The 27,479-nt window shown below is 42.1% G+C and overlaps 1 protein-coding gene across 1 annotated transcript in view; it reads left to right on the top strand.

The window, feature by feature from the left end:
* The window catches only part of SLIT1 (slit guidance ligand 1), a 247,506-nt gene that overhangs the window by 64,269 nt on the left and 155,758 nt on the right, over positions 1-27,479 (top strand). The window lies entirely within an intron of this gene.

Here is a 27,479-nt window from a genome sequence, read left to right as displayed (position 1 = left end):
GGGGGGCTGCCCGCTCCAAGCAGAAGAGCTCATGTCCTGCCATGAGGGAACGGTTTTATATATCAGTCAGTCACTCAATGTTTTCTTCCTGTGTCTTCACAAATATTCTGCATTTCTTATTATGGATAGTATTTTCTATACTATAGTACTTTCTTTTCACATTTGTGTGAGCAAGCACTGCCATGTAATCATTTATTTGTATACTTTATTGGGTTTTTTTAAGTAGAATTTCGTTGAGTGTTTTAGTCCAATAACACAGTTGTATGTACCCTACTATAGTTCATCACCATCATCATCGTCACCATTTATTTATATAGCGCCACTGATTCTGCAGCGCTGTACAGAGAACTCATTCACATCAGTCCCTGCCCCATTGGAGCTTACAGTCTAAATTCCTTAACATACACAGAGAGAGAGAGAGAGACAAGGGTCAATTTTGATAGCAGCCAATTAACCTACTAGTATGTTTTGGAGTGTAGGAGGAATTCGGAGCACCCGGAGGAAACCTACGCAAACACGGGGAGAACATACAAACTCCACACAGATAAGGCCATGGTCGGGAATTGAAGTCATAACCCCAGTGCTGTGAGACAGAACTGCTATCGACTAAGCCACCGGGCTGCCCATTAACAAGGCATGTTAGTAATTACCAGAAACACGGAGGTAATAAAAGCTAGTAGCGCTTTCCTGCTAAGTTATCGTTGTTAATTTTCGCACATCAGCTTCTTTTAAAACCATGGTCACAAGGGATACATTTTTATTATTTAAACTATTATGTCCATCATTTCTTTCTAAAGGGTTGGGATAGAATGTGGTTCTGTAACATTGGATGGATATTGCAGATAATGACATACCACTTACATCTACTGACTGGTATGCCGTGGCGAGAAATATGCCCAAACCAGCTTACAGTCTAGGACAGGCGAGGTATAACATTGTGCCTCCTGCTTCCACAACCTTGATCCACCTATTGAGACACCCACTCCCTGGAGGCCAGGCCTCGTTTGGCCTCTGAAAATCGGGACTTTTGGGAGTTACTAGTTTCTAGTCGACGGAAGGGCTCTACGCTCGTGAATTTCTGCCTTCATTGTGTGTTAGGGGTGGGTACGCTTTAATGTAACTTATTTAGATACCTAAATAAAATATATTTTAATACATTTATCTCTGACATATTTAATTTAAAGGATAACACCGGTCAAATTTTTTTTACAAATGTAATTTCTGGGGGGGGGGGGTGTTCATTAAGATGATATAAAATATAAAATCACGTTTTATTACTCTGATTCATCAGGTTTTCTTCAGAGCCGCAGTGATCTAGCGCTGCTAACATCTTTATTACTGAAGCTGAAGCTGACGTACATTATCATAATTGAAAAATGTCAGTGCTGTCCAGCTCTGCTCCGAAGAGCAGAGCTGGACAGCGCATGTGTGGAGGGATCACATGATCCCTCCCTGTCACTCACCGCTCGCTCTCTGCAGAGACAGAGCGGAGATGTCTGTGCGCATGCCCGAGGGTTTCACTCGGCGCATGCACAATGGAGTCAGAAGAGGAGCTCCGTTCATCGCATACTGCTTCAGGAATGAAGAGGCCGTGGTATGTTTTCCACTTCACAGGAACAGCAGTTTTTTGGAACTGCTGTTCCTGTGTTGCTTTTTTAATAAATATGAGAAATATTTCAATCCTTATCAATGCGATAAGGATTGAAAACTATTTTTCATATTTTGCGAGTGTTGATAAATGTGCCCCTAAGACAGGATTTTTTCATACTAATGTGTGTTATATTTGCCTCTCCCACCCCCCGAATTTGCCGTTGAATAAAAAGTTCATGTTTGTGGTGAGAACGAGGGTGCGGGGGGAGGTAGAGACATTGACGATATAGCTGCCTCTTTGGATCAGGCATGCGTTAGGAGAGACCATTGGCTCAGCTGGAGAATCTTCTGAATTGGGGAATACCAGATTAAAGGTAAAGCATTTTATGAAATTATATCTTTATGATCTCCACCCAAAGCAACATTTTTAATGTGGGGTTTTGTGTCAAATGGAATTCCTCTGTAATTAGCTTATTTATTGTCAAAATTTACATTATATTTAATATAGCATTTGCTCTCTGTCAGACAGAGTATGTGATGGTTTAGCTACATGAGTCTGTGCTGGAACAGGTCACTGGTCATGTATGTGCTCAGTGCCACGAGATCCAGGCTGCTTACTGCTATGCCGATATCATACAGTTCCTGATTAGGCTAATACGCGCCTAGCGCTCCCTCGCCGTCCACGCCAGACTGCTACGCGGTAGGTAAAACCAAACTCATCTTTAATTTAAAATCCTGCTTCCTTCGCCCCTACCATGTTTCTGTGTTTTCGACACTCTGCAATCTTTGGTTTTCATTAAATCACAACTGAATAGCAGAACAGAGGATGAATGAGCGCTACTGAGGGGGAGGAGCCTGTCACGTCTGCAACTGCCGCCATTCTTGTTGCTCCGGCTTATCCTCAAGCAGCCAACCCAAGGATGGCTGATTGTCTTCAGTCTTTACCAAAATCTTTCTACATTTTATTTAATGTTTTCTTTTTATTTTGGAGAGCAACTGTTCTTTTATATTTTAAAATTAATTGTCATTCTGCCACAGTTTTGCACCCCCAAAAGCCTTGTTCCGTAGGCTGCAGCCTAGTCAGCCTATTGGATAATCAAGGACACCATAGATCTCTGCAGAACCTGTTCACTGCTTTTCCCTTGTATCGCTGTCTTTCCATACAATACACATGCTTTATTTCAGTAGATACTTTACAAGCTGCGATACTGGTTATAAACATAACATAAAAATCATATACAGATGTTTGCAGTCCATGATCTTACAGCGTCCTTAGATTTCTTCTTCATGTTTGCCAATAAATTGTGTTGCAACCCACACGCGGCACATAATACTGTATAAAACGGTTGATATCCTGCTCTCTCGGACCTGTAGAAAGCTGGCACACTCTATTACTCTATTGCTTTTTTAAAGCTGTTTGTTATGAGAGATGGCGTGATGCCGATTTGGTGCATTATAAATTTTAACCAAGGGGAGACGTGGATGAGTCTGAGGACTTTCTCCAAAATTAAACCATGCTCCAGATTGTGTTATATTCATTTAGAGCCTGGTTTTCATGATAAAATAACGTTTTATGCTGTTAAGAAGATATCGACTAGAAGATAAAATAGAATGTACATTGTTATGTTCTAGATCAGTGCCGTTATACGTGATAGGGAGATCATGAATCGCACGGCAGTTTATAAATCCTGGAGACTATAGTAATGACTTATAGGATTGAATTTGTTCAGGAGACCACAAGCTAGAGAGTCCGGTACAGATATGAGGACAAGAGCAGAGGCTGACAAGCCAACAAAACAAAGGATACAATTACAGACATAACAGAAGGCGAAAACAACTACGGTTCTAAAGACAAAGAAAGAAGGAGGATAGAATGGGGGATTGACACTGCCAGTGCGAGGCCCATTGTCCACTAGAACAAGTATTATGTTCAGAAAATAAGAACTTATTGGAAGACTGAGGTTGCAGGAATTTGTGGATCGATAGATTGCAGGATCAGAAGACAACGGGACCCTATAAAACTGCTCAAAGTAACATTTCCTTTGCTATTGTCATTATCACGTTTGTCTTGGTGTCATCTGATTGAGCTCAGGCCTTACTGTGTTCTCTAAAATACTCGGTTGTAGGGAACAGCTGAGACATCAGACAGTTCCAACTCTTTACCCTCCTAGAGCTCAGTGAGCAAATCCCGATCATTATACACTGCCGTGGCCTGTGTCCCGCCAGGTGTGATTAATGCATACTTGCCAACTCTCCCTGAATGTCAGGAAGACTCCCTGAAATAGGGGTGATCTCCCTCACTCCCTGAAGAGTCTGGCATTCTCCCTGATGCTGAGCCAGTACAAGACGTGTTTGGCTTCGCCATCTGTGGCAGGATGACACAGTTCAGAAATTGTGTCCTATGTCCATGTATTGATGCCTATGGAGGTGGCCATTTTCATGGAGACCAAGATTTAATCAAAGACTGACAGGTAAGACAACATGACTTCAGTAATGGAGACAGAAATGTAAAAGACACTTCAGTCTCTAGAGATTCATTAGCTGCTTTTCTTTAACGCATAGTTGCCTACTCTCCCGGAATGTCCAGGAGACTCACACATTTCTGGGAGACCTCCTGGACTCCCGGGAGAGCAGGGAAACCTCCCGTTTCTGGCCCCTGCAATAGATAAGTGGTGGGGCAGTCTCGCCCTCGCACGCCACCTACCCCGGGATCTCCCTGAAGCCAACGAGAAAAAGTTGGCAAGTATGGATTAATGGAATGCTGGTCTATCTAGCAGAAGTACTCAAATGGGACCATTCCTACTTGGGGAAGACACGTGATTATTAATCATACTTATGTCCAGCCTACATCCACTCTGCAGCAACCGGTTAGGAATGTCTTCTTGGTTTTTGTGATTGGTTTACTAGTGGAGAGAGGTTTTCAACAGAAAATAACTCTCCCGTTCTTTTGGCGAACCAATAGGTAGGAGGACACTGAACATTTTACATTCCACTTTCTCGTTGCTTTAATATGCTATAACCATTTTCATATTAGAAGCTAAATTGTACTCTACAAATTAAAATGAATGCGTCATTTATTCTTCAATACGCTTCAAAGCCAACAAAATAACTCTATCTGTTGCTTTATATCTTAATATATGCGCATAGTGTACACCGTCTAATTAGTCCATGTCAGACTGAGGAATTACAGGGCCCAAGAACAGAAGTTTTGGCAACGCAGGTACTTTTGGTTAATCCAAAGAAGGAAAATGGCAAGAAATGGAGACATTGTTATTATTCTGATGTCCATCGCAACTCTATTCCAAACGTTGGTTCTGTGTAACGTTAAGAATAACAGCTGATGTCTTTTCAGGGTACTGGAGCATTGGAGTCACTTGTGACTCTCCGTATGTTGTGGAACTACAAGTCCCAGCATGGCCTGCCAGAGCTGGGCAGCCAGAAGTTGTCTATCTTTGCTGTACACTAACCACACATAGAATTCCATGGGTGCCTGTCAGTGTGGAGTCTGTATGTTCTGTATGTTCTCCCCGTGTCTGCGTGGGTTTCCTCCCACACTCCAAACAAAGGTTAATTGGCTGCTGACAAACATGGACCCTAGTGTGTGTTTATGCATCTGTGCGGTGTATGTGTGTGTCTGTGAATGTCTGTGTGCGTGTGTGTGTCTGTGTGAATGTCTGCGTGCGTGTTTGTGTGTGTCTTTGTGAATGTCTGCGTGCGTGTTTGTGTGTGTCTTTGTGAATGTCTGTGTGCGTGTGTGTTTGTGTGTGTCTGTGTGAATGTCTGCGTGCGTGTTTGTGTGCGTCTGTGTGAATGTCTGTGTGCGTGCGTGTTTGTGTGTGTCTGTGTGAATGCGTGTGTGTGTGCTTCTGTGTGAATGTCTGCGTGCGTGTGTGTGTGCGTGTTTGTGTGTGTCTTTGTGAATGTCTGTGTGTGTGTGTGTGCTTCTGTGTGAATGTCTGTGTGTGTGCGTGTTTGTGTGTGTCTTTGTGAATGTCTGTGTGTGTGTATGCGTCTGTTTGAATGTCTGTGTGCGTGTGTGTGCGTGTGTTTGGTAGGGAGTTAGAATGTAAGCTCCACTGAGGCAAGAACTGATGTGAATAATTACATATTCTCTGCACAAGGCTGCACAGTATGATTGGTGCTGTATGAATAAAATAAAAATAATTATCTAAAGTGTCTAATTTAAATCATACATGCCAACTCCGGGGGAGAAGTCATGTGACATTGGGTAGGAGGAGGGCGTGGTGTCATTGTAGCGTCACCACAGCCCCGCCCCAGTATAAAAGCCCCGGAGGGGCGGAGCTGAGTAACTGCCGTGAATTTCGGCAAATGCAGGAGCTTTGCCTACTCTTTCGGGAGTCCGTGAGGACTCCCCAAAATTCGGGAGCCTCTTGGGAAGTCCAGGAGAGTAGGTAAGTATGATTTAAATATACACCGCAGACAGACTTAAAATTGCCAAGATAAAACCGTTTAACGAATTCCTGAGGGTATATTTACTAAACTGCCAATTTAAAAAAAGTGGAGATGTTGCCTATAGCAACCAATCATATTCTAGTTATCATTTATTTAGTACATTCCACAGAGTGACAGCTGTAATCTGATTGGCTGCTATCAGCAACATCTTTTTCAAACCTACAGTTTGGTAAATATACCCCCTGGTCTATGTTTTTATCCAGAAGAACACAATAGTTTACAATAATATGTAGATATGGCTAAATGAAGAATCAGTGTAACTACAGACATTGGGAAGTAACATAAGTGTTAGTTGTGCCTGAAGTTCCCCTAAATTCCATTGTACTGGTTAACTTGACATACGAACAAATCATCTATGAGTAGAAGGACTGAGTAACATAATTGTGCAAATATTTACTGCCTACGGCCGTGGAAGCGACTCTGTGGCATGGGAATCTCACAGGGGGTGATAAGGGCTTGTGTTGTTTTTCCAAAACAAATTAACATCAAGCATGAGAGAACGTTTCTGCTCTTACTAGTAAGGGGATCAGCTGTCCTTACTTTGCTTGGATTACAACCTTTGGGTTTTTCTAAGAACATGATACAACATGAGACTGTCATATTTTACCATCAAACATATTCAGTCATAAATTTTAAAAAAGTTTCCTGTAATGTTAAGTGCTGAGATGATTATTCTACATGGTGCAATAAAGCATTGAGGTGTTATAAATGTGTGGCATTGAAAAGATTACATTTCCAACCTGGATATGAAAGAAATTCAATAAATTGGTCAATGTATGTTGTGAGGCACAGGTAAGAGAACAGAATAGCGGTAAGATGGTAGGATAACAAAGAGCCCTACGGGGTAGATCTATCAAACTTTCTAAAAAGGAAAAGTGGAGGTGTTGCCGATAGCAGCCAATCAGATTCTACCTACCGTGTTCTAGAATGTACTAGATAAATGAGAAGGTTTTATAAATGTAACCCTACAACTCAGAGCCAATCTGGCAGAATGTTATTACACTGTGCCACTCACACTGGCTGAGTTACACATACAGACCAAAGTACAACAGACATGGTCTACGACATGTTTTATTTTCACTTTACTCTCCACCCCCTTTATCCTTTCAATTTTTTAATATTAGAGAGACCACAAGTCCCACATATGCTAATTGGCATATAGTTATCTTTGCTTTAGTCTATGTCATTCTGAGAATAAGATTCTTCATGTGGTAAGGCTTCTGCCATCCTCAACTGAGGTACCCAATGCTGATGAACAAGTGTCGGTTTCTGAAGATTATATTTCACCATCATCATCGGCTATTTATATAGCGCCACTAATTCTGCAGCGCAGTACAGAGAACTCACTCACATCAGTCCCTGCACCATTGGAGCTTACAGTCTAAATTCCCTAACATACACACACACACACACACACACACAAAGGTCAATTTCATAGCAGCCAATTAACATACTAGTATGTTTTTGGAGTGTGGGAGGAAACCGGAGCACCTGGAGGAAACCCACGCAAACACGGGGAGAACATACAAACTACACACAGATAAGACCATGGTTGGGAATCAAACTCATGACCCCAGTGCTGTGAGGCAGAAGTGCTAACCACTGAGCCACCGTGCTGCCCCATTTCACTGTATTGATAATGCAACATCTATCCTGAGCTTTCCTGAGTCAGAGACATACCCAGTGCTATCACAAGTGACTTGTGCAAGCAATGATTCCATAATGTAGAAATGACAAAAACAATTGTACACCAAAAAAAGCACATTATGTGCTTGCAGTTTTATGACGGCAATTCCCTGACACAGCATACACAATTCAATGGGGATATTTATAAAATCCTGATGTGAAGGAAACAGTCTGTGGCTATCGCTTTCCAGCATCTTTTTCAGCTGCACCAGTTTGAACCGCCGGCCTCGCTGTTTTTGTAAATAAATTCAGGAATATTCTAATTGCAAACATTACAAAAAAAAAAATCAGCTTTTTAAAAAGAAAATAAGAACAACTTGCTATTATTTTACGTAACAATGTATACATAAAACAATTTTAAACATTATTTAGTTTAAAGTGGGCCAATGCATCAAAACCATCCACTCTTTTTAACGTTCTATAAAACAGTAAAAGTGTTTCTGCAGCAAAGTGTTACTTAATTTTGGAAGAAATAATACAGGATGTTTTGTTTTTGTTTTAAATGTTTGGGATTTTACAATGGGTTTCTACAAAGCATGAAACTGCTGGAGCGTTTTTTGTCATCTGATCCCACTTTGTGGCCCAATCTGTTTTCTTTTTTCCTCGCTGACAATGCGGACAATCTGGAAGCGTAGGTCGGGATGCTGTGTGTGGTTGGTGACATCCTCTTTAATCGATGGGGAGAAGGTGAGAGTTTGTAGCGCGGGGGAAACACATCATTAAGATTGCTTCCTCTGGTTTTGTCCGGGGGGATAAAGAGACAAGAAAAAGTGATGAAATGATGTGAAGCCACCGTAGCCGATCCTGGCGTCTGAGGCCGTTGTTTCCATGGTAACTCGGGGAGCTGGGTTGGGATTCTTGACATCGGTCAGTGACTTTGTGGTGATTAGTTCGCTCGCCTTGGGGAATTCGCCTGGTTTCATCTCATTTTTTTTTGTTTTTCTTTTGTGTGTTGTTTTATCCCCCCCCCCCCCTCGTCTGTCAGCCAGAAAGTGACGTTGTGTGAAACGTTGTGAATGACTGGTGGTTTACTGTGTAAATAGAGACTCCTTCTCCACAGAATACTTAGACAGACAGCGGACCTGTGATAGACTGCGCCAGTGTATAGTTGCTACAGAGATGTACTGTTTTTTTGTATTGGTTGTTTAATATGTGGTCGGGTATTTTTCTTACATTCACAGTGAATTTCAAAATCTGGCCAACAATTACCATTTATAATTACCGGTATGTTTCCTCAATCACCATGCTTCATAATAACTTATCCCCCTGCTTAATGCTTGAACGGTGCATCCCTAGCCTCTGCTAATCGCAGCTGTCTATTACAAATTGTACTGCAAGCTAGAGGGCAAGGAGTGGGGGGTAATGAGATACCTGCTAATTATTACTGTTGTAAATACCGTGACACTCTACAAGGAGGTGGCAGAACTTGTATTGCAGACTACCCAGTGCCCTTAATTAACTCCGACAGCCCCAAACCATAGGTTAAGGCAGATGCTTCACTTCAGCAGCTGGGCAGCGGCTCCCCCAGTCGTACTGTATGTAGAATTGGTGCTGCACTAGACATTGTGACTGACTATGCTCTAAATTAGTAATTGTGCACCCCACAGGCACCTTGACCATCACCCATTAGGTCAAGTAGCAAAAAAGAAACCAAAACATGAAACTGCTTCCATGCTGCCCCCTTGAAAAGGTGGCCCTAGGACTGTGTCTAGTTTGCCTTAATATGGAATGCAGCAGCTGTGGTATGAACCATCCTCCACATCACAACTGGTGCGCTCTACATGTAGGATACAGGTAGGATTCTCCCATTCTAACTTGCAAATAGATTTGTAGATTGATCAATTGCAGATCGTTAAATATGAGATGAACAATAAAAAATAGAGGCACAACCCAAAGTGGAAAATTCCTGAGAATTGCATCCAGATTAAGGTTTCAGGCTGCCCTAGGCTAATGCAATCATAGCGCCACCTTGCCGTCTATGCCAGGATAATACGCTTGCCCTAATTTAAACTCCAACTTCCTTTACCCCACCCACCAATGTTTATGTTCTTGTGCTTTCGTAACTCAGACAGGGGCGCAAGCAGAATTTTTAAGGGTTTCCCCCCCCCCCTGAAAAAAAATAGAGAGAGCATGCGGCAGCTCCATTTCGGCGGCACTGTATTGTACAGCAGCCGCGGCGCTGTCCCAAGAAGCGTCCCCGGCGGTGCTGTATTGTACTACAATACAGCACCGCTGCGGACGTTTCTTTTACAGCGCTGCGGCTGCTGTACAGTAAACTGCCGCTATGTATGGGCACTGTTTAGCCCCCATTCTTCGCGGAGGGGAGGGGTTTCTGGAGAACCAGAAACCTCCCCCCTGTGTGCGCCCCTGTCAGATACACTTGGCTTTTTAAATGGGTTGCGGTAATCTTTGTCACAGAACGGAGGTATGAATGAGTGCTACTGAGGGTGAGGATGGGAAGGGGGAAGGGCTGTCACGTCTGCGCCTGTCGCTATCTTTGTCTTTCCTACTCACTTATCCTCAAGCGCCCGCCCGAGGATGGCTCATTGTCTTCAGTCTTTATCATGGGAATACGTCAAGATTAAAACCTTACTACATTTTTCTTTAATGTTTTCTTTTTACTTCGGAGAACAACTATTCTCTTATATTTTAAAATGATCTCTGCCTGTCACAATATATTTCAGTTTATACCTCTCCCTGTCACAATTTTGCCTCCCACCCACCCAAAAGTCTTGTGCCCTAGTCTACAGCCTACTCAGCCTATTTGATCATCTGGATAAAAACCCCTTTTCCAGTGTACACAACTTCCAAGCATTGTTGATAAATTGCTCAAAATAAAAAATTGGAATAACAGTGTTCACCAGAAAATACACTGGTGGGTTCTCTGACCTTAATTGCTTCTTAGATGATTTATTTTCTACGGTTTAACAGTAAAGTTTTGCTTTGCATTCTCTTATTTCAGTATATAATGATCAATGTTGGTTGTCCGTCAGTGCATAATTAGGCAGTTTTCCTATAGGACAACATTCTGGCTGTCCCCTTGTTCTCAAATGAGGGGTGTATAAGTCATTAACTTGATTCTGGGATTTAAACAAGGGCTGGAGCTGATATTTCACTAAAGCGTTACTGATGAATAGCTGACCCCTTGACCCCATCTTGAGCAAGGTTTAATTAAACTGTCAGCGAAGGACAGACAGACAAAGGGGGCAGGGTTTTGTCCAGCGCTAAGGACTTTGTTTTAAATGAAATGAAGAACTGTTAAAAATTGATCACTTTCCTACAAAGAAAATTACAAAGGATTCGGGTGACCTCAGTTCCCTCCATCTCCAAAGCTTTCAAATCTCTCTAAGTAAACTACACAGTTTTCTCCCAGTGGTGTTTTCAGATGTATAGAGAAGCTGTTTTTGCCCCTCAATAAAAAAGTTCCATTATCTAGAACCCATAAATCCAGCTGTGTAGGACAGGACGGTCAATGGTAATTTGAACCCTGGATCAAATTATATCCGAATTGTAAATGAAAATATTGTAACATATTATGATTGATATAGTATATGGCAAAATCTCTGAGTAACACTGGGCAGGCGTTGGCAAGTCATGCGGCTAATAGAGAGAAGGGGAAACGACAGAAAGACAATAGAGAAAGTGGATACTGGAGCTGTGGGGGGCAATAGAGGTAGGAAGAAGAGAAGATGGTGAAGAAGAAGAAGAAATGAACACAGCAGCAGCAGCAGGAGAGGGATCTGTTCTAAAACTGAGCTGGAAGAGAAATCAGTAGCTTGGGGGAGGCATGCACTATGTTGTAAGACAAGGGGCGTGTGTGCGGTATAGTGGGGTGAGAAAGTCTTCTGCGATAGATCAGGGTGATAAAGTCTTTCGCAGTAGATTTTGGAGAGAAAGTCTGCCGGCCGCAGTAGGTTGGAGAGAGAGAGTCTGCTGCAGTAGGTTGGAGAGAGAACGTCTGTTGCAGTAGGTTGGAAAGAACAAGTTTGCCGCTGTAAGTTGGAGAGAGAATGTCTGCCGCAGTAGGTTGGAGAGAGAATGTCTGTCGCAGTAGGTTGGAGAGAGAATGTCTGTCGCAGTAGGTTGGAGAGAGAATGTCTGTCGCAGTAGGTTGGGGAGAGAATGTCTGCCGCAGTAGGTTGGAGAGAGAATGTCTGTCGCAGTAGATTGGAGAGAGAATGTCTGTCGCAGTAGGTTGGGGAGAGAATGTCTGCCGCAGTAGGTTGGAGAGAGAATGTCTGCCGCAGTAGGCTGGAGAGAGAATGTCTGCCGCAGTAGGTTGGAGAGAGAATGTCTGTCGCAGTAGGTTGGGGAGAGAATGTCTGTCGGAGTAGGTTAGAAAGAGAATGTCTGCCGCAGAAGGTTGGAAAGAAAAAGTTTGCCGCGGTAAGTTGGAGAGAGAATTTCTGCCGCAGTAGGTTGGAAAGAAAAAGTTTTCCGCGGTAAGTTGGAGAGAGAATGTCTGCCACAGTAGGTTAAAGAATGTCTGCCGCAGTAGGTTGGAGAGAGAATGTCTGCCGCAGTAGGTTGGAGAGAGAATGTCTGCCGCAGTAGGTTGGAGAGAGAATGTCTGCCGCAGTAGATTGGAAAGAGAATGTCTGCCGCAGTAGGTTAGAGAGAAAATGTCTGCTGCAGTAGGTTAGAAAGAGAATGTCTGCCGCAGTAGGTTGGAGAGAGAATGTCTGCCGCAGTAGGTTGGAGAGAGAATGTCTGCCGCAGTAGGTTGGAGAGAGAATGTCTGCCGCAGTAGGTTGGAGAGAGAATGTCTGCCGCAGTAGGTTGGAGAGAGAATGCCTGCTGCAGTAGATTGGAAAGAGAATGTCTGCCGCAGTAGGTTAGAGAGAAAATGTCTGCTGCAGTAGGTTAGAAAGAGAATGTCTGCCGCAGTAGGTTGGAGAGAGAATGTCTGCCGCAGTAGGTTGGAGAGAGAATGTCTGCCGCAGTAGGTTGGAGAGAGAATGTCTGCCGCAGTAGGTTGGAGAGAGAATGTCTGCCGCAGTAGGTTGGAGAGAGAATGCCTGCTGCAGTAGGTTGGAGAGAGAATGCCTGCCGCAGTAGGTTGGAGAGAAAATGTCTCGAAGTAGGCTGGAGAGAGAATGTCTGCTGCAGTAGGTTGGAGAGAGAATGTCTGCCGCAGTAGGTTGGGGAGAGAATGTCTGCCGCAGTAGGTTGGAGTGAGAATGTCTGCCGCAGTAGGTTGGAGAGAAAAAGTCTGTTATAGTATGTTGGCAGAGGGACAGTTGATAATGTTGGGGAAGCAAAATAAAAAGAAACTCGTATCAGGTTGGTGAATGAAAAGAGATGTGTAGAAGGTTGCAGAGAATGAAAAGGTGTACACTTGAGAGAATATATCTATTATTATTGTATCTATATAATGTTACAGGGATGTATTGACATGGCCAGAAAACTCAACAGTAGCCCCAACCAGCCCCCAATTGTTCTCCAAAAATAATTGAGTGGGTTTCACAAAACAGTATGTATCGCTGTACCGACATGTCCAGTAGACATACATAGGTAGATAGAGAACTTCATTATTGTAAGAGTGGGAACAGTCAGTGCACCATTGGTATCCAAAATAGTTCACTGTAGGTGATAAAGGGATTTCTATGGGCTACATAAACACATTTAAGATAACCTAAATCTCTGTTAATATATTTTACTTGCAGCCTCTAAAAATCCTTTGGTACCCAATGTTAGAAGTGCCCCAGGAAACAGGCCCTGTATTCACAATAAGCACAGTGCTCTTGTGTCATTGCTGGTTTGCTCTCATCGCAACATTCCATGGAACTAGGACAGTTATGTATGTCCTCCTGCCCCAAACCAGCTAATGAATTATCCTGGGGTCACTGGAGAATCACACAACAAGTGGCCGCTACATTTATAGACAAGGGGCACACTTACACTGTATAAACCTGATTACTAGTCTCTATCCAATTCCAGAGTCCAGGGGCCTGATTGATTAAGGATCTTAATTTGAGAAACTTCTTATTTCAGTCTCCTGGACAAAACCATGTTACAATGCAAGGGGTGCAAATTAGTATTCTGTTTTGCACATAAGTTAAATACTGACTGTTTTTTCATGTAGCACACAAATATCAACTTTAAATTTCAGTGTACAAATAAGCTATCGAGTATTTGTGTGCTACATGAAAAAACAGTCAGTATTTAATTTATGTACAAAACAGAATACTAATTTGCACCCCTTGCATTGTAACATGGTTTTGTCCAGGAGACTGAAATAAGAAGTTTCTCAAGTTAAGATCCTTAATGAATTAGGCCCCAGATTACTTTTTTTTTGGTTATTTTAAAACAAACATTTGCCCGAGCTCTGGGGATCAACAGGGATTTGTTCTTAACCACCCAAACAAAATCTAGCAAATTCCAAATTTTACTGAATGGCTTTTGCCTATCTGCATCCTCTTTCCTGTCCTCAAGCTGTGTTTGACGTGCGTTAAGCAGATAGCTGAGCTCTGCATTGACTCTGACTTATGTTTCAGAGGAACGTCTGTGAAGTCTGAATACAGCTCTGTAGGTGACATCATCTGTTATTTCTTTCTATATACAGATCCTCACAGCTGTCTGTTGGTGAAAAAACAACACATGTGTCAATGGCTGTTTATTGTCTTGACATCCTTTTGATAGATTTTTAGCATTTGTTTCCCTTTATCCTGCAAGGTCACGGTAATCGTCCCGCCTTACCTATATTTATGTCTTCTTTTCTCAGCCGTGACCCTTTGCCTCTCAAAAGTTTTACTGATACAAAGTATCTTTCACTGGATACATCGGGGTTCTAAACAGTTGGCTCTCGGATGTAGCTGACTTTGAACATGTGCGTGGTTATTGGCAGTCATTATATGTAACCCTACAGCGTAAGGAATCCTGACGTGTAGTAACAGAGCTACATATGACTGGCAGATGTTGATGCTTTAATTGTTTGTGGTCATGTCATTGTTTACATCATCAGTGTTAGAGACAAGAAGGTGAAATCAAGAAGATTGGAATGGAAGGAAATATTACTGGGATTCTGTTTGCTGATTTCTTAAAATGACTCAAGGATGAAAGAGCTATGAAGGAAAACTAATGAGCGTCTGATACTCATAGCAAACATTAAGAGTTTCTTTTAGATTACAATACTGCCAGGGCCTTCCGGTTAGGACTTGTATGCTAATATATTTATTTCTCTCTTTTCCTATCCATTCCATCATCATCATCATTTATTTATATAGCATCAGCAAATTTCAAAGTGCTTTACATCTGGAAAACAACACAGAAATAACACAATACTGGGTACTACAGACAGACAGAGAGGTAAGAGGTTCCTGCCTGCAAGCCTACAATCTATGATATCCATTTACTAGAAACCAGTAAATTCATAATTTTTACATGAATTCATGATGAAGCTACAGTAAATGAAATGTGCAGTATTGCAGTCTCCACTTATTATTGTTTATTTTTATAGCGCCTTCATATTACACAGCGTTGTACAGAGAATATTGAATCATTTACACCAGCTTCTGCCCCATTGGAGCTTACAGTCTAAATTCTCTACTACACATCTACATACACATTATATTAACCTGCCAGTATTTGGGAGGAAACCCAAGCAAACATAGGAAGAAACTCCACACAGATAGGAACTAGCTCAGAATCGAGCTCAGGACCCCAACACTGTGAGGAAGCAATGCTAACCACTGTGCCACTGGGTTTAATAAACTAAAATAAGTGAAGGAGTATATTGGTATGGTGTACTTAAAGAAAACTCAGTTTGCTACAGTAGGATAAAACTTTGAATTCTACTTCCCTTTAATGCAGGGTTCCCCCAAACCAGCGGGTGCTCGGGGAAGGCTCCTGCGGACCAGATGTCACTAACGCAGGCCTTTTCCACGCACAAAGGGGTTTCCCTTCTCCATGAGCTTCCTATGTGCATAAATCATAGCTGTCTATGCTCCCGGAATGTCTTCATCATCACCATTTATTTATATAGCACCACTGATTCCGCAACGCTGTACAGAGAACTCACTCACATCAGTCCCTGCCCTATTGGAGCTAAATTCCCTAACATATATATTCCCTAACATATGTCCAGGAGGCTTCCCAAATTTCTAGGCCTCCTGGGAGAACAGTGCAACCTTCAAACATCTGTCCACTTTCCTAATGAAGCGGGTGGGGGGTGGGGCTTAATGACGCCATTCAGAGTGAATAGCTCATTCTGGCCCCGCCCCTGCTGTTATAGGCCAAAAATTACATTGGGTAGCGGGGGATGGGGGAGGGGCTAATGCCACAATTCATGCGCTACGCCCTTCAGAATCAGCAGCGTGATCTCCCCTCCAGGATTACCGATGGAAGATGCTGGCAAGTATGACATAAATCTGGGATAATGAGCAACACCGCTGCCTGTTTGATTCCAGGAAGTGGTATTAAGATAGCGGAATGCTTCATCCGGCCGTGGGGGCCATTAGGTTGACTCACTGGTCATTAGGGTGACTCACTGGTCATTAGGGTGACTCACTGGTCATTAGGGTGACTCACTGGTTTGGAAGAACAGTGCAATAAAAACACCATATTTCCGTAAACTCCACCCAAAACTATCGTTGTAATCAACTAATTGTAATTGTTCTGTAACAGAGAGAGGGATAACTTTGTTACGCTCCTGTAAACTGGAATTTCTGAGAAATGTCTTTGTCTCCAGTAACAGAGAACAGTTTCATGGGTGGTTCAGCATCTGGAGCAGGAACATGTTTTTATGTAAACAAGGGGTTTAATCTCGTGAAGTTGGCCATAACTCCAGCGCAAATTAAATCCAATTGTTCTTGTTGGCTTCATGGAACACTCAGAACCCTGAGGGAAGGGTTAGAACACGCACTGGGGGTGGGTTGGAAATTTGTGCATAACAAGAGAGGAATGCTCACAGGGGTCAGTGGAAGCTTCGGTTCGGATGTAGCCGCGCAGGTGCAAACTGCTCCATGTCTATATAGATATATATGATTTTTGGAGTGATATTTTTTTTTCTATGTCATTCACTGGTTACGTAACGCATAAGTTAACAATTTTTTTGTTCTTTTGGAAAAGAGTGAATAAATGCATGTCTAATTAGAACGACAGCTCGTCAGATAGAACAATTATGTGTGTTCAGAGATAAGTAAAATACTATCATCATCATCACCATTTATTTATGTAGCGCCACTAATTCCACAGAGCTCTACAGAGAACTCACTCATATCAGTCCCTGCCCCATTGGGGCTTACAGTCTTAATTCCCTAACATACACACAGAGTAAGACTAGGGTCAATTTGATAGCAGCCAGTTAACCTACCAGTATGTTTTTGGAGTGTGGGAGGAAACTGGAGCACCCGGAGGAAACCCACGCAAACAAGGGGGGAACATACAAACTCCACACAGATAGACCATGGTTGGTAATTGAACCCATGTCCCCAGTGCTGTAAGGCAGAGGTGCTAACCACTTAGCCACTGTGTTGCCCATATGCTATGGGCTTTATGGAAATAGTGTTACCCCTCCAGTGAAGTTGTCAATGGCTGCTTTGTTAGAGCTCAGTGAGGGGGGGGTCTTGCACCAGATTGCACATTTTATACCAGGTTGTGTCTTGAAGTCATCTCTGGATCCGACTTTTGGTGTTCATAGGAAAACTGGATAAATCCCATATTTCCGAAAAATCATACCTCCCAATATTTAAACAAATTGGGAAAATATAAGCCACACCCATGAAACAACCCCCCCCCCATATTGCTTAAGCCACACCTCCTCCACGGCGATTGTCCGTACCCTTCTTGGGGTCTGAAATAGGATATATGGAATGTATAGTGACACTTATACAAGAACCTATTAATATATAGAAGGGTTTCTCCCACGGCCTCTTGAACATGGACCTGCGTAGGGATTATTGTGGAAGGCTCAAATCTTTATTACTTTTTTCATGCCAAATCTTCTCATTACAGAACATTGTATCTATCACAATAAATCCATGATATTGGATTATTAGGTTATTAGATAACCCGGTTCAATATCATATCTGGCAACAGTCTCATATTTCATGGGACATTTTTGGTTCCCAGCAGCCTATCTTATTCCAGTGTTCTAAACGGAAGCATCAGGAGGTATGTAACATTCTATATACCAATTCCAAAGGAAGTTACATGAGAAAGGTACTGTGAGAGATACTAAGGGGTCTATTTATTTACCCTTCGTTTTTTTTACTTGATACTTTTCAATCCTTATCTCCTTGATAAGGATTGAAAAGTAACGGCTATGTATTAAAAAAACTTCTCAGGGACAGCAGTGCCGATAGACTGCTGTCCCTGAGAAGTGACTCACCTGATCATCGCAGTCTTTTCTCATTTTTCAAGGCTGCGATGATCTTCTCTTTTTTTTTTTGTTAGTGCGCATGCACCGACTGAATAGTTGGTGCATGCACAGTAACATCCTTTCCGGCAAACTGCAGGATGATTGACAGGAAGGGATCACATGATCCCTCCACACATGCGCTGTCCAGCTCTGCTCTTCAGAGCAGAGCTGGACAGCGCGAAAGTTTTCAGATATGTTAATGTACGCCAGCTTCAGATGGCGCCAGCTTCAGATGGCGTACATTAACATGTAAAAAATGAGAAAATTTTCTCTAGTTAGCCTTTAATACATAGCGGTTCTGAGCACTTCCCATACACTGTTATGGGGAGTGCTCAGAAAAACGATAGGAAATGCAAAGCAGCAGGATGCTTCAATAGTACATAGTGATTTCACTGTTGTTTTCGGGGGTTTACCACAGGAAAAATGCTGGTAAATAGACCCCTATGTGTGTACTGGAGCATTGTATGGGCGCATTCAGGTGTCCTCTACCCTGATGAATGAATGACACTTCATTTATGGCCTTTTAGTAATCCTTTGTTTTGTCAGACTGTTCTGTATTTTGAAGTTTCGATACGACATTGACTATAATACTTTCTTCTGGAGTCGTGTCACTTTGCTGTTATCTTGTTTTTCTATGTGGACTTTGTTCTCTATTACCCGCTTCCATTTGTTATTATAACATATCTATGCATTTAGTTTTTTTAACTTTCAGCCATAGGTGATCCATCAATTAATTTTATAACTAAAGTGCATCTGGAAGGTTTGTGCAAAACCCCAACAGATAAATACAGCAGTGGTGGTGGACAGCCAGTGGGAAGGAGTCCTCTCCCCCCAAACTAGTCACTGATGTAAAGGAATGTACATTGGATGGGTTTGGATAGGACTCTTTGGAGAGTATACACAGTACAGCGTTTGGAAAGTAGTTTCTAAGGGCGAAATAATTTTAAGCATACAAAAATGATGCAGTATACTTTCACCAATGCTCTTAATATCTGTGAGATATTTGATTACTCTGATGACATTTTTACCCACAATCCTGCCTTCATTTATTATTTATACAAGCTGACAGCGCCATTTCTTTTTTTGCCATTCAGATACTGGCTGAGGCAGCTTTTCCAATACCTGACTTTGCATCCCAGCAAAGAACTTACTAATATCACTTTCAGATTGCCACCCCGGCAATATCCCGGGTATATGTACCCGGGATATTTCCGGGGAACAGATCCTCCGACCCTGACAAATTCCTGGGTAGACCCACACTGAACACCGGTCCGCCCGGGTCTCCATGGCAACATCACAAGAGGAGCTCTGATTGGCTCCTCTTGTGATGTGTTTTGATTGTTTTTTAAAACTTTTCAATGGGTGTTTTTCAACCGTTCACACTAGAGGCAAACCGGGAAGAACCCTCCAACAGACCCGGGTCTAATTCCCAGGTCATCCGACCCAGTCAGATGCAGGGACCCCCTTTTACACTAAGCCTAGACCTGGGTCGTCAGGGCTCGCTCCGGCAAAAATCCAAGTGTGTTAGGCAGTGTGAAAGGGGTATAAATGTATAAATCTCTAGGACACCTGTTGTGCACAATCTAATTGAATGACACGCTCTCTATCTCTATGTAGAATCTTCCAAGGGTGTCTGTTGCAATTTAAATTGTGATCCGAAAGAGGATTCTCTGTTTGCATTGTCAGGTTACGATTGGCATTGGTACAATTGCGATTCGATATGTTAACCATAAGGAAGCTCTGCAGAATGAGGAGCGTTGTCACTTTTTCAGGCCAATTCCTGTCTGTGAAGGTCAGCAACAAGTGGCTGTGAAATCAGCCACAATACGGCTCCCGCCTGGCGCAGTTCAATCTCACATCTACACTCAGAGAGTGCTGTGTACCGATGAGAGCCTGTGCAGAGGGACTCATGCTGCTGCAGGACATGACTCGCCTTCACTTTTACATCTTTGTTTGAAGAAATCTCCAGACGTGCGAGCGCTGGGGAGACCCAACAATTCAGCTGTTAGAAGCCGCTTCTGTACCCTTGGCAGCGGAGGCAGAAGTTGATGTTCCGCAGTCATATGCTAATAAAGTCACTGGATGGTGAAAGAGAGTAGAATTCTTGCTGCGTTTTATTGTAACCAGTGATACAATGTAACCAGCCGGAGTAAACTGTCTAAATCAGTCTGTGAGGCTGGAGATCTTTATTAGTATGTAACAAATTTACCTTAAATAGAAAGTCAAACTTACTTTATATTTAGATTCATTGCAAGTGGATCTCCTATGAGTACTGACCTTGTTGTACCTGATTTCTGTACAATGACCATCATCCAATCATCATCAGCTATGTATATAGCACCACTAATTCCTGTCCCATTGGACCTTACAGTCTTAATTCCCTAACATACACACACACACACACCAATAGAGACTAAGGTCAATTTAAGTGGAGTTTGTATGTTCTCCCTGTGTTTGCGTGGGTTTCCTCCAGGTGCTCCGGTTTCCTCCCACACTCCAAAAACATACTGGTAGGTTTAATTGGCTGCTATCAAAATTGACCCTAGTCTGTCTGTATGTGTCTGTATATTAGGGAATTCAGACTGTAAGCTCCAATGGGGCAGGGACTGATGTGAATGAGTTCTCTGTACAAAGCTGCGGAATTAGTGGCACTATATAAATAAATGGTGATCATGATAAAGGACACAGATCTGAAGGTAAGTCATGTAGGTATGTACACATGAATCGGCAGGGTCATCTGGACTTTCAGCCGTTGGTAAAAACTCTACATAAATCGCATCTGAAGTAAGATTGCATTAGTGTGTACACAGCTTTAGATTAATTAAATCCTTAAGTAGTTGCAATTGTTATAACCCTCCATCCAATTGTTATATACTCTCTCTTCTTTTCCACTTTCCTATGGCCTGTTAATACCTCTGATGTTTGTCTCTCTTTTTCATCTTTGCTTCCCCGCATCATTCGCTTGAGAGAGAGTATGACGGCTTTTTGACTAAAGCATCAGAGCCTCCTTTGAAAAACCAAAGGCGCTGCATGTTTTTTTTTTTTCCCTTCCCCGTTGCCTGTTTGAATAACAAACCTTTCCCAGAGCTCGATGAATATACATGGTATATTGACATGAAAGGCAATTTAACTGCTCCCCGAGACACCCTGGGCTTCACCACTTCTCTCTCCGCTTCTAACCAGAAATGCAAATATTTAAAGATGCAAACGGATTTTACTGCAGGCCTCAGCCTACATCTGCAAGAGATTGACATTGGAACATGCATCCGCTGTAACAGCAGCAGACGGATTTATCTGCAGGTCACGGGTTCACGTTTATCTGAGCTTGTTAACTAGTAAACACCTGAGTGACTTTCACTTAAACACTTGTGAAAGGCGAACCTTGAGGAAGTCAGTAAGTCTGTGCTCATGTTACTCAAACGGGAGACGCAGGTTTATTGCACCGATATTGGCACGGCACGTCCGAGTGTAAAAGAGAACATTTATAGCCGCTCCAAGCCAAAAATGTGTGCTTGTATCACCAGATGTGAACAGTGTCCTTTACAAGCAGCCAATCTCTATACTTAATGCTGCTTATGAGTTAGTTTTCATATGGAAAATAATATATATAAAATTATCACTTAAAACCGAACAAATTTTAAAATTCATTCACGTTTTAAAACCTGAAATTTGCAGTTAGTGTGACTGCAGAAGTTTTATTTATTTTTTAAATTGTTTTAATAAACATTAACCTTTTTTTTTTATTATTTTTTTAAATGACCACAGTGTCTACCAATCAAATTATTTTAAGAAAGCAAAAAGTATGTCAGTTCTGATTTGCCTACATAGAACACATGGTAGGTATGTTAGTAAAGGTTTTTACACTGTGCGAGACGTAAGGGGCCTGATGGCAAGTTGAGTACGGAACATGATCATAGTTTCGACCATATTCAAATGCACAAGGATCTCAAGGTGGGTTTTGATTTGAATTTGGGTGTAAGTACACCCTGCATACACAGTACTTGCCCTAGGGTAACAGAACAGAGTGCAGGATACACACAGGGATGTGTGCAAAATAAGGTCAAATTCAAACGCATACCCAAAAAATTACATACAGTATTAAACATAAATGAACAACTGTAAACATGATAATATATATATATATATATATATATATATATATATACATATATATATATATATATATAGCTAGCTCCGATATATATATATATATATATATATATATATATATATATATATATATATATATAGCTAGCTCCGCACCTTCCTACCTACCTTCTGCCCTCCAAGGGCAGGCAGTAAGTGTCATTTGTTCAGACATCAATTGTATGCTACTGGTTTACTGATGTAAGGTCCGTTTCTGAGCATGACTTATGTGTGAATAGGAAGCAGTCCTCGGCTCGCACGCACCCTCTGAAGCATTACACAGCCCTATGTGCAACTTGCAGCATCCAATGTGGATATCCCTGACTTATTGAAGCCAGGATGGAGAGATATGGGTATTTAAACCACCCACCCATCTATGGACTTCTTAATGCTTTCTGTAGTGTTGGGTGCTATGGTGTGGTGATTACCAGGCAGTAACTGTTAAGAGGAACATATCATTTAAAATAGAGGACTGTCCATGAAGGTACGTTAAAGTTTATTGAAGACAGCGAGGGGGACCTCTGGGCATTATAATACCTTTCCTCCAGCGAATGGATGTGTTTCACCGTCCCCCAATTCCCCCAAACTTTGCCATGGGTCTCGTTGATTGAGTGTGACGTCCCTGACATAGACCCACCACATTATGAGGTTTTATATAGTTTCAGTATGCGAATGATGTCAGTTACATGCAGAAATCCCTTAAAAACACACAATAACACACAGTGGCTTAGTGGTTAGCACTTCTGCCCCACAGCACTGGGGTCATGAATTCGATTCCTGACCATGGCCTTATCTGTGTGGAGTTTGTATGTTCTCCCCGTGTTTGCGTGGGTTTCCTTCGGGTGCTCTGGTTTCCTCCCACACTCCAAAAACATACTAGTAGGTTAATTGGCTACTATCAAATTGACCCTGGTCTCTCTATCTGTGTGCACATGCTAGGGAATTTAGATTGTAAGCTCCAATGGGGCAGGGACTGGTGTGAATGAGTTCTTTGTACAGCGCTGCGGAATTAGTAGCGCTATATAAATAGCTGATGATGATGATGAATAAGTGATATACAGTACATACATGATTTGATGGTGATAAAATTAAATGCAATTGTTTGGCCAATTCATTGGAATTAGACCAATCAGCTGTGCAATGGCTGCTGCAAATATCACTGGATACTGTCTATGAACCATGTCCTTGGTCAGCCAGGGGGAGTCTGTATAACCTTAACTAATGTCACCACCAAGTAGGGGCTGGAATTAGATAAAAATAAAAAAAAAATTGTCCACTAGCGTTTTACAGTTGCCTTGTACAACTCTGAACATCTAGTAAAATCACACTAGAACACTTCCCTGTAGACTATGGCATGTTTACGATAAACATGCCTAAACGTTGTCATGTATACTGTTTAAATGTAGTATAGTGGGGGGAAAAGAACCCACTCAATTAAAAGCAAAACTATCCATGTGTAAAGCAATTATAATCTATGGATAATAGCTATATAAAGTTATTTATATGTGGATTTCTCTTTTAATGATCGTGGAAGAGCCGTGGATCATAAAATTTATAGACTGCGTTTTTTTCATCTTGTCATCCAAACCAAGTATAACAGACGCCCTATGCAACATCCAAGATAGAATGATACCTCAGTCCTGAGCTATAAGATGTTGTCAGAGCTCTTCTACCTAGAAGCCGACGTAAACTTATTTATAAAGGATAATAGGTTGTGGAAGGGGCATGTACAGAGGGTGCTGTAGCTTCAGTGGAGAGATAAATGAGCGCACACACTTACACATGTAATGTATGCTTTCATTGTCAGCTGCTCTGATCTCATTACTGCCCCAGCAGGGGTCTGTAAATTTAGCTGCAGGCTATGACTCGTTAAAATGCTTCTCCTGAGAATCAGGGCTGGCTGCAGAGTCTGCATTCCACAACAAGGTTATTAGAGGCACCTAAAAAACGGGGCCATTTTTTTTTTTTTTGCAAAACAGAAGTCAAGTACAGCCATGTGCGGCAAGAGACTCAGATCATTCCAGTGTCCGGTAATAACCAACACAAACATCTGGAGTCAGCATCACATCTGCTTCATTGTCATGAACCTTTGTTGTCTCTTCGTCACACCTTTCATCCTAGTAAGAGTCATTGCCAATATTTTTTTTTTTTTGTAGAGTCTTCAATAGAGTGCATATTAGTCATTATGACATCTCCCGTGAGTAAGTGTAAAGGTGCCTTTGGAAGGAGTAAAGGTTAGAACTGGTTATTATGCCCAGGTGGCCACAATAAGAGCGCCAGATGCAATGACTGGTAGCACAGACCACAAATCTAGGTCTGGATTTCAGCTAATTGTGAAGGTGACATTGTCTTTGCTGTTGTATTATACACTAAGGCTGATGGCTTAAGATTAAGACTGATAGGATCAATATTGGGCATGGTGGAGAATGTGGTTTTGAAATGACCACTACTGGAACTCTTCCCTCCTCACTACAAACCTAAAATGAAGACTTACGGGTTCTGGTCCGTGCGCAGGACGGCTAGATCTTGCTTACTTTGGTTACCTACGTGTGGCCAAATGAAATGATGTTGCCTTCGCTCAACCCTCTGGTTGAGCAGAGAGACCGATCCATGGTTTGCCACCTTAACCTGTGGTTCTGTATTGCAAAACTGTGGCATGAAAGTTGCATTTTGCTGCCACCAAAACCAGCTTCTTTAGTAACTGGTAGTGGCGGGTAGAGGCAAATGAATCTACTGTGGTTTTGTTTTGAAGAACAAGGCCATGAAATAAATGTATCTAACTCCTTAACTCCAAGCAGTAGAGCCGCCGGGTGTCATGTCCATGGTTACTCACTGGACGGGACACTGTAGCTCCTGTGTGCCATAAGGAGTTCAAATACAAAGTTCTCTGTGCAGGGTCAACAGGTGGAATTGGAAAAAGCCACAGCTGTGAGTCTGGAGTATCATGTGAGGTGTTGGCGTGGTGGAGAGTTCCATAGAGTTCTATAAGAATTGCATTTAACGTCCCAAGTCATGGACTTCCTACAGTCCAGCTGCATAGTACTGCTATATATTACAGAAGATCTCCAAGAGGAACTAAATATTTATTATGATTTAAAATAAAATAAAAATAGGGATTTACTTATCAGCCATTCATTGTGTGCTGGATCTGGTGAGGCTTTCAGTGGTTTCAATTATCCTAGGCCATGCCGCTGTGTATTCCTACTGCTTAGCCATTTCAGACAAGTCGAATTGTTGTTAATGGTATTTTAGTCTATTTACATTGACCAATCAGGTGTTCCAGCAGTAGACTGCACACTGCTAACCTCCCTGCTTGGTCATGTATTTTTGTATTTTTCGGGTCTGATGACCCGTGTTACCATGTAGCTCTCCTGTCTCTCCAATATACTGTCATTTGTTGTATTTCATAGTCCTGGGTGGGAAAACAGGTGCATTGTAGCAGTCCTCGGGACTGGATCCTTCCCTGTCTTAGTGGGGATGTTGTCAATGTTTATTGCTTAGTAAGTCCTGTTATCCTGATATATTTGGCAGCCTGTTCCATTGTGCACTGTTGCATTGTGCATACATAACATTATTGTTTTACCCTCTAGAACAAGTAATGACAAATACAATTATATAAGTGAGAAGAGAAAGCCATGTTCACTTTAAAGAACTACTCTGTCAATCCCTACACTGGCTCCTCATACCCTCCAGAGTTCAATTCCTGTTATTTACCATCCCCTTCAAAGCCCTCACCAACGTCCCTTATACATCTCTAACCTCATCACAAGATACTCTCCCTTAGATCTGCCACTTCGCTGGTTAACACCTCTCACTCTTACCATAAAGACTTCTCTTGTGCTGCTCCCCACTTATGGAACTTCCTACCCTGCCTTACCAGACTCTCCCCTAACCTTCAATATTTCAAGCGCTCTCTCAAATCAGGATAACATAAGATGATGATGAGACAAAGCTCTGCAGAGGATGGCGAAAGTGGATGACAATGAACGGCTCTGCGCACAATGACATAGGATGATGATGAGGCAAAGCTCTGCAAAGGATGAGATTGTTGGATGATGTTGCACAGCTCTTCTTAGGATTAGATTGATGTACAATATACAGCTCAGCTCAGGCTGAGGTAGTTGGATTACTATGATGTAAAGCTGAGCTCAGAAAGAGATAGGTGGATAATATAACACTCAGCTCAGGATGATATGACGGGTTGATGATGCAGAGCTCTGCACAGGATGATGACGCAGAGCTCTGCACAGGATGATGATGCAGAGCTCTGCACAGGATGATGACGCAGAGCTCTGCACAGGATGAGGTAGTTAGAGCTCAATGCAGAGCTCTGCTCAGGATATTTGGATTTAGGTTATTTAGCACATTACTTTGGATGCTATATGTTATATCTTGATATGGAGATTGGCCCAGAAGGACGCATTCGGTGCGTAATCTTGTGACTCTTATCTTATTGCACTTAATGTATAGAATTTATGGGATTTTCAACAACAAAATATAGTTGTACATGTTACTGTGGAGGAAAACAACAGGACTGCAGCTAAAATTATTCAAATACTTTCTTAATTATGACTTTGCTTAGAGAAGGAAATAACTTAATCTATACATTAAATCAATGAAGGAGCCACCTATCTGTAATAACATCAGTTAGCATTTTATACAAGTGTTACAAGCTGTAACCAACATATCTGACAATAAAGCAGGAGGGAGCTGGGAGCCCCAGGTAAAGGCAGCTCATATTGGCCCTGCAGAGTTAGTTTGGTCCCTATTCACCTACAGTGGTATTGTCTGTTTAGGGGCTCTGCATTCCAGGAATTACACAATGAGGAATTATGCAATCTCTATTGTAGCTGAGAATAATGGGTGTGCAAACTTAGATCAGACAACAAAGAGGTCGATGTGGGCTTGGTGGCAGCTCTAGGAAAGCCTCGGTGTAACTAATAGCATTGTAATTGGTGGGGAGGATTTCTCCATAATACAAACTCCTAATAAATCCTTGTTAACTCTCTATCAGATTCGGAAACTTCTACGAGGGGGATTAATTCCAGCGCAGGTTATGAATCCATCAGCTCATTAATAGTAAGGATCCTGCTGACATGTTCCTGAGTCTATGGTTTTGGCAGACAGGCTTGATGCCACAGTTAAAAGTAATAATAGTGTCTATAAATGGCTGTTTGTACAGATTAGCATTTTATCCACAGACATGTGATGTGCCTTATTATCA

The sequence above is a fragment of the Mixophyes fleayi genome, chromosome 6 (assembly GCF_038048845.1).
Source record: "Mixophyes fleayi isolate aMixFle1 chromosome 6, aMixFle1.hap1, whole genome shotgun sequence".
In the NCBI taxonomy this organism is placed as follows: domain Eukaryota; kingdom Metazoa; phylum Chordata; class Amphibia; order Anura; family Limnodynastidae; genus Mixophyes; species Mixophyes fleayi.
This window is presented reverse-complemented; position numbering and strand designations above follow the sequence as displayed.